This window comes from Canis lupus, chromosome 36, assembly GCF_048164855.1.
Source record: "Canis lupus baileyi chromosome 36, mCanLup2.hap1, whole genome shotgun sequence".
Lineage (NCBI taxonomy): Eukaryota > Metazoa > Chordata > Mammalia > Carnivora > Canidae > Canis > Canis lupus.
In genome coordinates this window covers 14,419,013-14,433,497 of record NC_132873.1, presented here as the reverse complement: position 1 = coordinate 14,433,497, position 14,485 = coordinate 14,419,013, and positions in this window count along the sequence as shown.

The following is a 14,485-nucleotide window of genomic DNA, read 5'->3' as shown; positions in this document are numbered from 1 at the left end:
GGGCCAGGGCACAGATTGTGCCCTGCTCTAGATCCCACCTCATGCACCAAGAGGGTTGTAGTGGGTTGGGTTGTGGTCCCCCAAAAGAAGTCCAAGTCCTGGGGATCCCTGGGTGGCGCAGCAGTTTGGCGCCTGCCTTTGGCCCAGGGCGCGATCCTGGAGACCCGGGATCAAATCCCACTTCGGGCTCCCGGTGCATGGAGCCTGCTTCTCCCTCTGCCTATGTCTCTGCCTCTCTCTCTCTGTGACTATCATAAATAAAAATAAAAAAAATTATTCTTTAAAAAAAAAAAAAGAAGTCCAAGTCCTAACTTCTGGTATTCATGAATGTGTGACCTTGTTTGGCAAAAGGATCTTTGCAGATAGCATTAAGTCAAGGATCTCGAGATGGGATAATGCTAGATTAACTGGGTGTGCCCTAGATTCAGTGACAAGTATTCTTTTAAGAAGAGAGAAAGACATAGGGAAGAGAAACATAGCAAAGTATTTCTTCACAAAAAAATGGGGGTGAAGATTAGAGCAATCATTGCTCAGTTAGGTCTGAGCAATGATTGCTCAAGTTAGGTCTACAAGCCATGGAAAGCCAAGGATTGTTGGCAAGTATCAGAAGATAAGAGGGAGGTAGGGAATGAATTCTCCTTCAGACCCTCCAGAGGAAACCAGTCTTGCTGACAGTTGGATTCTAGACTTCTGGCTTTCCCAACTATGAGAATAAATTCTCTTGTTTTAAGCCACCAAGTTTGTGGTAATTTGTTGCTGTAGCACTAGAAAATTAATACAGGTGCTTTTCCTAAGACATTTCAGGGGACAAAGAGACCATTTCCTAAAATTGTACAAAAGTCTCTATAGAGTGAACAGTGGCCCTGAGTCTCATTGTGTGATCCCTGCTCACTACTAGGGTCCCTGCCTGCCATTATCTTTCTTCACCCCCATTCCCTTGGCTAAGTCCTATTTGCCAGAACTTAAACTTCAAAATTCGGCTCAGGGAACTCACTGGGAAGTGTTCCCTGAGAGCCATTTCCCTACCCCTCGTTAGGTTATGCTTCCCCCTGAGGCCTCCAGGTCATGTCTGCTAATATTTATGATATTATGTTGTGTTCTCCACTTACTTGGCTTGCTTCTCCTGCAGCCTACAAGCTCCCCATGGGCAGTGTGAATGCTCTTGGACCTCTAGCAACTGGCAAAGCTCTTGTCTCATGATAGGCAATGTTTATGGAACCAGTGGAAAAAAGGTTGAGAGGCAAGGCTACCAGGATTGTGAGCTGAGCTTTGGTGAATGCAACTCCAGTATGTGGTATTCCCCAACCCCACCCCCCAACTAACAAATTCTCCAATTCTCAGCAGACACTGACCAGGTGTCCCACAAATTTAACTCAGGTCCAATCCTATCTACCTGGAAATAGTGTTAGATCTTGTAGGTTAAAGACTTAGTGTCACCAGATTGCTCCTACTCCAGATGTCAGTCACAAGTCCAGTTGTTCATTATCCGTGCTTCTCACCAACTGGTTGTAAACCTATGACCCTGCCCCCCGCCCCCCGAATTCAATTAATTTGCTGGTGTAGCTCACAGAACTCGGGAAAATTGTTTTTTTGTTTGTTTTTACTACATTACCTGTTTATGAGATACAGCTCAGGAACAGCCAGATGCAAGAGATGCATAGAGTAGGTTATGTGGGGAGGGCCAGGGAGCTTCCATGACTTCTCTGAGAGCACCATTCTCCCTAAATCTCCACATGTTCACTAATTCAGAAGCTCCCACACCATAAATTTTGGGGGTTTTCATGGAGGCTTTATCAAGTAGGCATGATCAACCATTAACTCAATTTGTAGTCCCTCTCCAGAGAGTGCTGAATGGGCTGAAAGTTCCAAGCAGTTGATCACAGCTTGGTGTTTCTGGAGACCAGTCCCATACAGGAGCTCAACCAAAGTTGCCTCATTAGAACAAAAGACACTCCTATCATCCTGGAAATTCCAGGGAATTTAGGAGCTCTGTGTCAGGATTCAGGATCAAAGACCAGAATTAGAATAAAAGACACTCCTCGTGTTCTTTTCACTTATGAAATTACAAGTGTTTTAGGAGCTCTGTGCCAGGAACTAGGGGGCAGAGACCAAGACATATGTTTTCTATTATTTCAGAGCAACAGAGTCTAAACCATGAGATGCATCTGCCCAGTGGAAGGGCTTTCTCCAATTCACTATGGAAGGTGACTAAAGGCTAGAGATGGCTCCATGGAGGATCAAGTTATTTGGGGTAGTAGCAATGCTGTGGTTCTGGGATTTTTTTTCCTGTTAGTAAAGCATCCTGGATAATCCACCTAGCAAAGATAGGGCCCTTTAGGAAATCTATAGAATAAAAGTGTGGTTCTAACTTCAGTGAGTATGGAGATTTTCCTGAGTAGTAAACGTAGAATATTTCTAGTAAACAGAAAGCTATGTGGTCAGAAGTTCTGTAGAATGAAAAAGGAATAAGATCTGTCTTTTTACCTCCAGGGTACTCAACTCAATGTTTCTTACCAGCAGGTTTCCCCAGTGAACATGTAGGATTCTGGTTTTGCCAACCTTTCCTATTTATCTCCGAATTCTATAAATTAAATAAAATTAATGTTGTATATTCTAAGAAATATTTATAGCCAGTTAACTTTGCAATGATTTCATTCCCATTGTTGTGGAAAGAACACACAGGTTGTCACCCTAAAAATAGGGACTCTAGAGTCATACTATCTGGGTTTGAATTCCACCTTTGCCATTTTACCGTCTGTGGTGGGTTATATTTTCCCAGGTGGCCACAACAGTTCTCCTGTCCTTCATACTCTTTCTTGGAAGGGAGTATCAACACTACTCTCATCAAGGTGGGGAGGGGGTGGATTTTTACTCTTGAATCTGGACAGGACTGTAATTACTGTAGAAGTGAAACAGTGTGGCTTCCAAGACCGGTTCTTAAAAGGCACAGTGGGACTATTACTCAGCAATAAAAGGAACACATTATAGATGCATGCACAACTGGATGGATCCAAAGGGCATTAGGTGTAGTGAAAAAGCCAATCTCAAGAGGTAACATACTATATAATTTGATTTATGTAGCATTCTTAAGATGACAAAACTATAGAGATGGAAAACCATTGACTGTGGTGAAACAGAATAAATTTATAACCTAATTAATAGCATCAGGCAAATGTCAATTTTCTAGTTATGATCTTGGTCTACAGGTATAGAACCTCACTATTGGGGGAAGCGGAGTAAAGGGTTCATCTATAACTATATTTGCAACTTCCTATTAAGTCTATAATGAACTGAAAAAAAAAACATTTTAAAGGCAATTCAGCTTTTACCTGTCCTCTAGGGATGCTTGTTTTTAGAGCCCAGCTGGGATGCATTGGGGGGAAGTCCAGGCCACGTGGAGGTCATGTGTGGGCCGCTTGATGACAGCCCCATCTCGGATCCTGGCCAAAAGACACACGAGTGAGGAAATGCTACAGGAAACAAGACTCCAGCCACAGCCGCCATCTGACTGCAACTGCATGGGTGACCCCAAGCGAGACTCTAAAGCGAGAACTGCCTCGCTGAGTGCAGTTGACCTCTGGAACCGTGAGGGGTAACAATAAAGTAATTAATGTGGTTATAAGCCACTAAATTTTCAGATAATTCAGTCTGCAACAAAAGATGAACAGAGGGGCACCTGGGTGGCTCAGTGGGTTAAGCATCTACCTTCGGCTCAGGTCATGATCTTGGGGTCCTGGAATCGAGTCCTCTGTCAGGCTCCCTGCTCAGAGGGGAGCCTGCCCCTCCCTCTCCCTCTGCTGCTCCCCCTGCTTGTGCTCGCTCTCTCTCAAATGAATAAATAAAATCTTAAAAAAAAAAGATGAACAGAGTACCATCAGTGTGATCCAGGCACCTGTGTGCCTCAGTTTCTTTATCTATGAAATGAAATAAATAGTAGTACCTGCATCACAGGGCTCCTGCAAACAGGAAACAAGTAATCAAGTAAAGGATCTAGGGCAGTGTTTATATGAGATTGATAAATATTAGCTACAGGTATTATCACTGTCAATCCAAGTTATAAGAAAAGGACAAGCAAGATATGGAATAGCCCATTTAGCCTGGGCCAGTTCCAGAATGACACTAAATGACTTCTCCTATCTTATCCCCAGAGATTGAGAGTGAACCACTGGAACTTGGCAATAGAGTGACTTCTATCTTGAGACATCCTTAGATGACCTCTATCCTCTGGTTTGCCTGTGGGATAAATGGACATTCTAAATATAAATGATGGTTTTATTAAGTTATCCCCTCCCCCCTCAACCCAGAGGGAGTAGCCTTTTTTCTTCTATATGGGTACCAAGATTTAGAGCTAAAATGTTTGCGGGTGCTAACCTGCTCCTTGCAGTGAAGGAATGTTCTTTTATGAGAAATGTCTATTGCCTGAACAACACTTGCGTTATTTGGTAATAAACAGCATTAAGAAAAGCCTTACTTCTCTTTGTTTCCAATTTGAGCACAGAGTGTGCTAAATCAAATTATCTTTAAGGCCCCCTTTTCACTGTACCATTTATTTTAAAAGAATGACAATTCCCAACCTACCCTTGTCTCCTGACTACACTGTTCCTGCCAGTGAGTGTCCTGATGGGTCAGGCCAGCAGACAATCTTAGAGAAGAATCCACAGAAAGGGAGGCAGAATTGGTTACGGGGAGCCTGGGGTCCTGAGACCATCCCCAGGGAATCTGAATTCCCTCCAAGGGCTAATGCCTCCTCAGAAACCAAGTAGGGGCCATTTCACCCAAGGTGCTGACTGCAGCTGCCTGGCAGGGCCGGGATGTCCTGCTGCAACAAAGCCCTCAGGAAACATCTGGAAAAGCTCATCAAACTGCAGGCTTTGGAAAATGCCAAATCATTAACCCCTAGGTTCCAATTCTTGCCCCTGACTGTATGGTTTTTTGGAGGTTGCCTTGGCATCTGGATTCACTATGGCTAACTCAGTCCTGCCAACCTCATCAATAAAACTTAATCCCTAGACAGAAATGAGAGATGAAATTGATGTGTGGGACTGAGGGGATGTAGGGGGGATGTGGAGGGTGATACTGGGGAAAGCAGAGGTCGAGACAGACAGACACACACACACAGATGATAGGACAGTTTCCTGCATCAGTGCGAACTCTGTTTATCCGAGTTATCACAAATCAACATTCAACTATAGCCGGAGTTTGCCACGCTTCCCACAGTAGCTGTCAGTGTTGGTGGCGTATTTCCAGATGGATCTTTGATGAATGACTATTATCATTAAGGTTTCCACATCTGAAGTGGCTTTAAAAGCAAATGTGCATTGTATCCAGGAGATCTGGGGAAAATATCATAGAGTTGCCTGAAAATGAGGACAAATATCCCAGCACCTGCGTCTCTCCTTACCCCATCCCTGGGGGAGCTTCTTAGAGGAGCTCTTGGTTTAGCTGATTGAGAGGGTCTCTGGGTCCAGAAGTGGGAGTGACAAAGGAGGCTGAAAACAGGCTGGAAAGCAGACCTCAGAGAAAGTCTCCCACAAACAAAAACTGCCGGTGGCAGCAGGGGGAAATACAGTAAATAATACCCTTTAAGTTGTACCTGTTAGGAATTACTTGCAATTCATCATCATCATCTTCTTCTTCTTTTCAAAATGGATTATCCGCCAACCAAAATCTGGTGTAACTTTATCTCGTGGCTTTTTCCTCAACCCTTTCCACAGTTGTCACATTTTCCCATTTATCACAATCAGCGGAGCAGCTTGTGAACCTGGAGAGTCCTGGAGCCCTGCCTTCAGGGCCTGATTCAGCAGGTGGAGGCCAGGAACGTGCGTTTGAATGTCCCTCTGGGGGCCTCCAACTGCACGCTCTCTCCTCCTGGTGCGTCCCATCTGGGCTGTCTTGGGTTCCTAGGTTAAGAAGCATTTTATCTAGAGGCACCGAGAAAACGGGAGTTGGCCTTCTACTCTGCCGCTGGCTAGTGGGCCCAGGACCGGTTACGTTGTCTGGGCCTCAGCCACCTCCTGAGAGACGGCGGTGGGAAGGAATTGAAAACGCACATAAGGGCAGCCCGGGTGGCTCAGCGGTCTAGCGTGGCCTGCACGATCTTGAAGACCCCGGGTCGAGTCCCACGTCCGGCTCCCTGCATGGAGCCTGCTTCTCCCTCTGCCTGTGTCTCTGCCTATCTCTCTCTCTCTCTCTCTCTCTCTCATGAATAAATAAATTAAATCTTTAAGAAAAGAAAAAGAAAATGCACGTAAGAGACAACACGCACGGATGTGAGTTCCCCCAACCTTCCCACCAGCTGCAAGCTGAAGCCCTACTCCACTGCTGCTGCAAGGAATCATGTTCTAGGGCCAAACAACCGCTGAATGCCAACTGTTGAAACATGGTCTATTTGCAAGCTGGAAAGTTGAACCTGGGACCGAGTTAACGCCATTTATGGAGCACCACGTGACCAGAAACAACCTACTCCCCAAGGCCAAGGGACTCTGCGTTGCTGAGAGTGCTGCATTGAGCTGGGCCTGGACACTGCCTTTCCAGAACTCCAGGGGCCTGCGGTATTTCCTCTTATGCTGCCCGTGGGTCCCCCTCTCCCCATCTCAGAACTCTGTGGGGTCTCATCTCATCCCTTTTCTTTGTATTTCTTCCCCAGTCCACCCCACCCCACTCCCCTCAAAATAGTAACTGATTTATTTTCCATAACGTTAGCACATATGCTTAAGACATAAACATGCCAGTTGACACTAAAAGTTCAGAAGTGCCTGCTCCTTTTGTATTTGAATAAATGACAAAACCAGGTCCTCCATGAGCCATTGATGTAATTATTGAAATAAATGATTTATATATATGTACACATGTATATTTAAAGAGTTTATTTATTCATGAGAGACACAGAAAGAGACAGAGATATAGGCAGAGGGAGAAGCAGGCTCCCCATGGGCAGCCTGATGCAGGATTCGATCCCAGGACCCCAAGATCATGACCTAAGCCAAAGGCAGATGCTCAACCACTGAGCCACTCAGGTGCCCTAGTGATTTGTATTTTTGTTATAAAAGTTGCCTGTATAATTTATATATATGGGCCCTAAGTGCCCATCCTGGATTATATATAATCTTGGCAGGCCCCTGTCTCACTGAGTAGTAGGTAAATGGCATACAATGAAGCTTCAAGGGGCTGGCTCCAAGTCTAACTCCCCATAGTGTGCCCAGGCCTAGGCCAATGCCCAGCACACAGTGGACCCTCAAATCATTTTTGTTGAATGAATGCATAGGTTTCCAGTTTCAATGGGAGCTGAAGTTCTCTTAGAGCTTTATTCAGATGTTCATGTGATGCCCTTTACTTTGTTTCTGCGTTGATGAGTCTACAGCCTGTGTTCCAGGTGGTTCCTACTGAGAGATGGCAGAGAATGTCAGTTGAGAAGATGGGAATCTTGTAAGCTTCATACAAATGAGTAAGACACTTAATTAAAAATCTGAGTCTGCCTTTTAGAGTATGATTATCAAGAGTTGCCAGTGATTATTTTTTGGTTTACGTTTAACCTTGATCTCTAACATCGACCTGTGTGCCTACCCCTTTCCATAGGAGTTAGCTTTTCCCCAGACTTTCTTTGACACCACCCCACCCCTCCCCCCCCACCCCCCCCCCACCCACCCCCACCCCCCCCCCCCCCCCCCCCCCCCCCGCCCACCACCACCACTGCCATCTTTCAGATTATTCCTTCTCTGTCCTTCATGGATTCTTCTTCTGGCTTCCTAAATGTGACCAATCAGCAACCATCTATTGTTCTGAATTTGCACTTTTCTCCTAGAGTGTTTCTGTTTGCAAAACACCAACTATTGTCCACACATTGGCCCTCATTTCAATCCTTCATCCTCAAGTGCTGCTTGAGATCTCCAGGTGGGTGTTCTGCGTATCTCAAATTCATTGTCCGTAACTGAACTCACCTTTGGCTGGAACCAGCAATCTTGAGACCTCTCCCTCTCTCTCTCCCTCTCTCCCCCTCCTTCCCTCCTCCCCTCTCTCTTTCTCTCTTTTTTAAAGATTTTATTTATTTGACAGAGAGAGAGCAAGCACAAACAGGCAGAGCTGTAGGAAGATGGAGAGGGAGAAGCAGACTCCCCATTAAGCCAGGAGCAGGATGCAGGGCTTGATCCCAGGACCCTGAGCCCAAGCAACTGCTTAACCAACGGAGCCACCCAGGCACCTCAAGACTTCTCTTTTTTGATGGTGGTCCCTTAAGTGAGTCACTCATCCAGATTCAGAAAAACATCTTTAAAAAAAACCTTATTTTCTTATTTATTTGAAAGAGAGAGCAAGAAACTTAGATGATATATATAAATGTGTAATAAATTAATTAGTTGTTAACACAGCTCTTTAGATATTGGTAGAAATCCAAACTTTCTATACAGTAGATTATTTTTTAAATGTTGGGATACCAGTAAGATGCTGGATGTTTCCTGGGGATATATTCATTGACAGGTTTTTAGGCTGAATAGATTCTGGTAGTAAAAAAGGAGTTCAAGGATTTCAACTTCAGAAATCATTCCAGTTGAAGGTCATTCTTACATTCAACTGTTCTCAGGTGTGTCTGGGCTATTTTCTTTTTTAAAAGATTTTATTTATTTATTCATGAGAGGCACAGAGAGAGAAAGAGAGGCAGAGACACAGGCAGAGGGAGAAGCAGGCTCCATGCTGGGAGCCCAATGCGGGACTCGATCCTGGGACTCCAGGATCACACCCTGGGCTGAAGGCAGGCACTCAACCACTGAGCCACCAGGGATCCCCTATTTTTTTTTTTTTTTAAGATTTTATTTATTTGAGAGAGAGAGAGAGAGAAGGAGAGAACAAGCAGGGGGAGCAGCAGAGGGAGAGGGAAAAGCAGGGTCTTTGCTGAGCAGGGAGCTGGATGCAGGGCTCCATCCCAGGACTCTGGGATCATGACCTGAACCAAAGGCAGACGCTTAACCTACTGAGCCACCCAGGAGCCCCTGGGCTATTTTTTTCCTTCAGCACTTAGAGTATATCATTCAATTGCCTTCTGGACTCCATGGTTACTGATGAGAAATTAACTATTAATTGTATTGAAGGGACACCTGGGTGGCTCAGCGGTTGAGCATCTGCCTTCTGCTCAGGGTGTGATCCCACAAGGAGCCTGCTTCTCCCTCTGACCATGTCTCTGCACCACCCCCCCGCCGTGTCTCTCATGAATAAATAAAACCTTTTAAAAAATTGTATTGAAGATCCCTTATACATGAAAATTAGCTTCTCTCTCGCTACTTTCAAGATTTTCTCCTTGTCATTGACTTTTGATAGATTCTTCTTAATGGACTGTGGTGATGTCTATTACTGGGCCAGATTACCTCACAGTTACGGCAGTGTCTTTATATTTTTATTTTTAATTTTTTAAAAGAAGATTTATTTATTTGAAGGTGCACACATGCCAGCAAGCAGGGGGAGAGGCACACTCCCCACCAAGTAGAGCCCACAGCACAGCTCAATCTCAGGACCCTGGCATCATGACTTGAGCTGAATTCAAGAGTCAGAAGCTCAACTGACAGAGCCACCCACGTGCCCTGACTGTATATTTTCAAGCTGTGACTTAGAACCATATGAAGTTTGTATCAGGAAAAAAACACATGGTATTAGCTACATAAAAGATAACCCACTGACTTGATCCCTACTACACTAAATATAGGCAAAATTGTTAGTGGCCTGCTATACCTTCAAGGTGACTGACACATTCTATAATTAAAATAACCATCTGCATCTATTTCAAGTGGAAAGGCTCATGAATTCTTGATGCTGAGAAGGTATCCCATGCATGTCTTTGTTTCTTATGGAAGCACTAAAAGTATTCCAAAATATTGAGAATCCAAATGGGTTAATATCTCATGTACAATGCAAGTAATAAGATTCAAACACCATGTCTGTTTCAAAATCACTACTAAGTCCATTGCTGGAGACTTTGAGAAAGATAGGAGCTCTAATTACTTTCCAAAGTTGGAGAATTAGATTAGAAATTGGAGAATTTCGGGGGATCCCTGAGTGGCTCAGCGGTTTGGCGCCTGCCTTTGGCCCAGAGCGCGATCCTGGAGTCCCGGGATCGAGTCCCACATCGGGCTCCCTGAATGGAGCCTGCTTCTCCCTCTGCCTGTGTCTCTGCCTCTCTCTCTCTGTGTGTCTGTCATAAATAAATAAATAAATCTTGAAGAAAAAAAAAGAAATTGGAGAATTTCTAGTATGCCTAGAAAAATTCCATCCTTTATGTGTCTCCAATCTCTTCCTGTGCTCAGCTGGGAGTTTATGAAGCAGTTACATCAGGTGTGATACTTTTCCAGAAACTGAGGAAGTAAAACAAATATTACTGAATCAGGTGGGTTAGTCACAACTGTGCTAAAGGGCAAGGATCACAGCACTCATAGTACAGATGAAGATGTTTTTCCTGCCATAGCCTCAGGAGATTTGGAAAATATATTCATGGAAAATGAGACCCAAGTTAACTCCAAATAAATTCTTTTTTTTTTTTTTAAGATTTTATTTATTTATCCATAAGAGAGACAGAGAGAGAGAGGCAGAGACACAGGCAGAGGGAGAAGCAGGCTCCATGCAGGGAGCCCAACGTGGGACTCGATCCTGGGTCTCCAGGATCACGCCCTGGGCCAAAGGCAGATAGATGCTTAACCGCTGAGCCACCCAGGCATCCCAACTCCAAATAAATTCTTAAACTTTTCCCATTATAATAGTAAAAACTCTTACTAAAACACTGTAACAAAGCCAGTGACTCAAAGCCCAAGCTGGTTGGCTCTTAGAACAATATTGAAAAAAAAAAAAAAAAAAAAAGAACAATATTGAGTACATGGTACGGCCTGAACTGAAGAGAAGTACCCCCATCTAGAGGTTGTGGGTCTTACCAGACACTGGTATCCCAAGAGTGTCAGGATCAGAGGACATACTCAAATCTATTTGTTGGGTGAATTGTGTTCAAAGATATAAGAAAAAGAAAAAACCTCATATAAAGAATTTGATCCAGGTGCCAAGACCAGATTAAAAACTTTGGCTGAGATCCAAATTGTAGATCTTTATGGAATAGTACAAGGGTATAGTAATTAAGTTGCAGCAATGTGTAGGCTGCCTCAAACAATATAAATAGGAACATGATTTACAAACTAAGGTCATTGAATAATTCTAGAAAATGGAGTAACTGCAACCAGAAAACATGGAAAATTTAGATGAAAGAGATGAAAGTAGCCTTGGAGTATTAGAACCAAAATTCAGAGTCAAAGTTAAATTTTTAATTTTGATCATATAATTTAAACATTTCAAAGTTTACTTGGGAAATTCAGAGTAAAACCCTGTAAGAAATGCCTGAAAATCTCTTGCTAGGAAGAAAAGTAGAAATTTGAACCTGTGATTTCAAAGTAGGAAAATGTGATTCCGTTAGAAAATGTCTCGGAGCTTAGTCTCTGAATATATAAATAGTGCAACAGGCAAAACAAAGCAACCAACCAGGAATAGTAATTCTTATGCAGAAATCAAATGAGCGCTTTACACCAAAGTACTCCTAAAAAGACAGTGTCATGGATTCATCAAAGTGAGATGAGGAAGTCCACCAAAGGACCCTCAAGCATTTCTACTCATAATTCTTAGTGTACAGTCCAGTTGAAATTACTGGGGTAGAACATCTTCTTAGAGAAACACTTTGCAGCTTATGTTCGAAAATGTTTGAGGGAATGTTACTGGAATGTGTCACTCTATCAAAGGCAAACCAGAAAGCTTAGCAGGGTCAGCCAACACCGGAGAGAAAGTTTGTGATTTGTTTCCGGAGAATGTGGCTCCGTGTAATTAGTCCACTGGATTCAGAACAAGTTTCCTATTATATTTGTTGGAAATAAAGTTGATAGAGCAGACAACAAAAAACAAATGGGTAGTTTAATAAGTTATGAGAAGGCATTCTTGTAATATCACCCATGTCAAGGAAAAGAACACTGTTTGGGGTGCCTGGGTGGTTCAGTTGGTGGAGTGTCTGACTCTTGACTTCAGCTCAGAACATGATCTCAGGGTCATGAGATCAAGCCCCTGACAGGGTCCACACTGGGATTCTCTCTCTCCCCCTCTCCTCTTTATCACTTCAGTGGTATTTCTGTCCGAAATGTGTAACTTGAATCTAATTACAAACATCAGATAAACCCAAATTGAGGGATATTCTACAAAATAACTGGCTTGTACTCTTCAAAAATGTCAAGGTCTAGAGAGACAAAGAAAGGCTTAGAAACTGTTTCAGGAACAAAGAGGCTTGAGCGATATGACAGCAGAGTACAATGTATGATCCAGGATTGGACATTGGAGGGAAATCTGTAAAGATGATGGGAGCAGTTGCTGAAACTTGAATAGGAACTGTATTGTATTATATCAATGTTAAATTTCCTGACTTTGATAATTGTATTGTGGTTATATAAGAGAATGTCCTTGTTCTTAGGAAATACAGACTGGATTATTTAAGGGTGAAGGGGCATAAGGTCTTCAAATTCTTCTGAAATGGTTCAGGAAAAAAGTGTGTGTGTGGATGTGGGGCGGGGGGGAGGAAGACAAGACAGAGAGACAGAATAACAAATGGTGCAAAAGTAGAAAATTGGCAAAAGGTTATAAGGCTTTCTCACAAATTTTTAATTAATTTTTCTGTAAGTCTGAAATAATACCAAAATTAAAAGTTACAATGTTGTTTGCAAAGTTCGCCTCTTTGAGTCTGAGATACCATGCAGAGTTGTTCAAATTTCTTATTCCAGAGGAATTAGCAGTTTGGATGCTGCATTCTCCTTAATATTAAGAATCGGGCCTTGAAATAAAATTTCTAATAGAGAGGTTTAAAAAAAAGTACAAAATTTTTCAGTAGTTATATCAATACTCAAAGTCTTAATTTTTAAAAAAGATTTTATTTATTTGATAGAGAAAGAGAGAGAGAGAGAGAGCACAAGCAGGGGGAGCAGCAGGAGAGGGAGAAGCAGGGAGCCCGAAATGGGGCTTCATCCCTGGACCTTGAGATCATGACCTGAATTGAAGGCAGATGCATTCCTCTTAATATTTTTATGTTTCCTCTCTTACCTCCTTAATAAGAACAGACAGGACCCTGGATGGGGAAGAAATTTTTATGATAGAAATATTCGAATGAGGATGGGAAATCACTTGTTGGGAGTGTCTTAGGAGGACTGTATGTATCTGGGAAAAATACAAGACTCTAATTGTGAAGATTTGTTATTAAGTATTTTCAGTTAAAAATTCTACTTAAGGGATCCCTGGGTGGCTCAGAGGTTTAGCGCCTGCCTTCCGCCGGGGGTGTGATCCTGGAGTCCCGGGATCGAGTCCCGCATCGGGCTCCTGGCATGGAGCCTGCTTCTTCCTCTGCCTGTGTCTCTGCTTCTCTCTCTGTGTCTCTCATGAATAAACAAACAAAATCTTAAAAAAAAATTTCTACTTAAGAAATAGTACTTGCAACTGAGAGAATTTCAAAATGTGGGACTCCTGTCTTCTCTGTCCGTGGATCCTGCTGCCTTCAGTGTTTTGCAAAGCAGGAGTCATTTTCCAGGTCAACAATTCTGATCCTAATGCTGTTACAAAATAAACCATTAGCCTCTACACGTATTGGTCAGCATTCTGTTCATTTACTAAGTATTTTAGAATATTAACCGGTTCTTGGCCAAATACTGATCCTGATAGACATTGGGGTAGAGCTTTGCAGCCATTAACACTCATCTGATCAACTCCTAGGATGTTTGTAAGTGCTCGAGGGACTAGTCAAAAGGTCATCCAATCCAATGGGGTGACTTTGTTCCACACAATGCTTTCTTCATCCAAACCTGCAAATGTGCAGGTCTAGTAGAAAGAGTCCTAGCTCAGCTACGAGGATTCCTGGCTTCCAGGCTAAAATGGGCACTGAGGTACTGTATATATCTCATCAAAGTGCCTCTCAAGGCCTCGGCTTCCTTCCCCATAGTACGTGGCTACTGCTGGGATGCTGACCAACTTTTCAAGAGTGAGCTGGATATGTGGGAAACCTCTTTGACGTTGCTTTTCCCACATCCCCTGGGACCCACCAATCCCCATCTGTTCTCATCTTTTCAGGGATCCACCCTGCTCCCTCCACCCCCAGTGCCATGTCCCTGTTCAGATCTTCATCATTTCCCACCCAAAGTATCACAGTACCTTGAAAACTGGCCTTCTCTCCTGGATCCTGCCCATCACCCCCTCTTCCACTACTATCCATTCTTCATAAAAGCTGTGCTATTTTTTTAAAGGAAAATATGACCATGTCCCTCCCTTAAGTCTTCATTGGCTTCCTATAAACTTACATGATCATACTTCCATTCCTTAGCAAATGCCTATGCTTGATTCCCTAATATTCTTCTAGTAATCTCTTGTTCTGTCGTTGGTCTTCTTTCCCTTTCACTGTAGGCTCCACATCTTCCTGTTTACTTATCCATTTTCCCCACAGTAAACT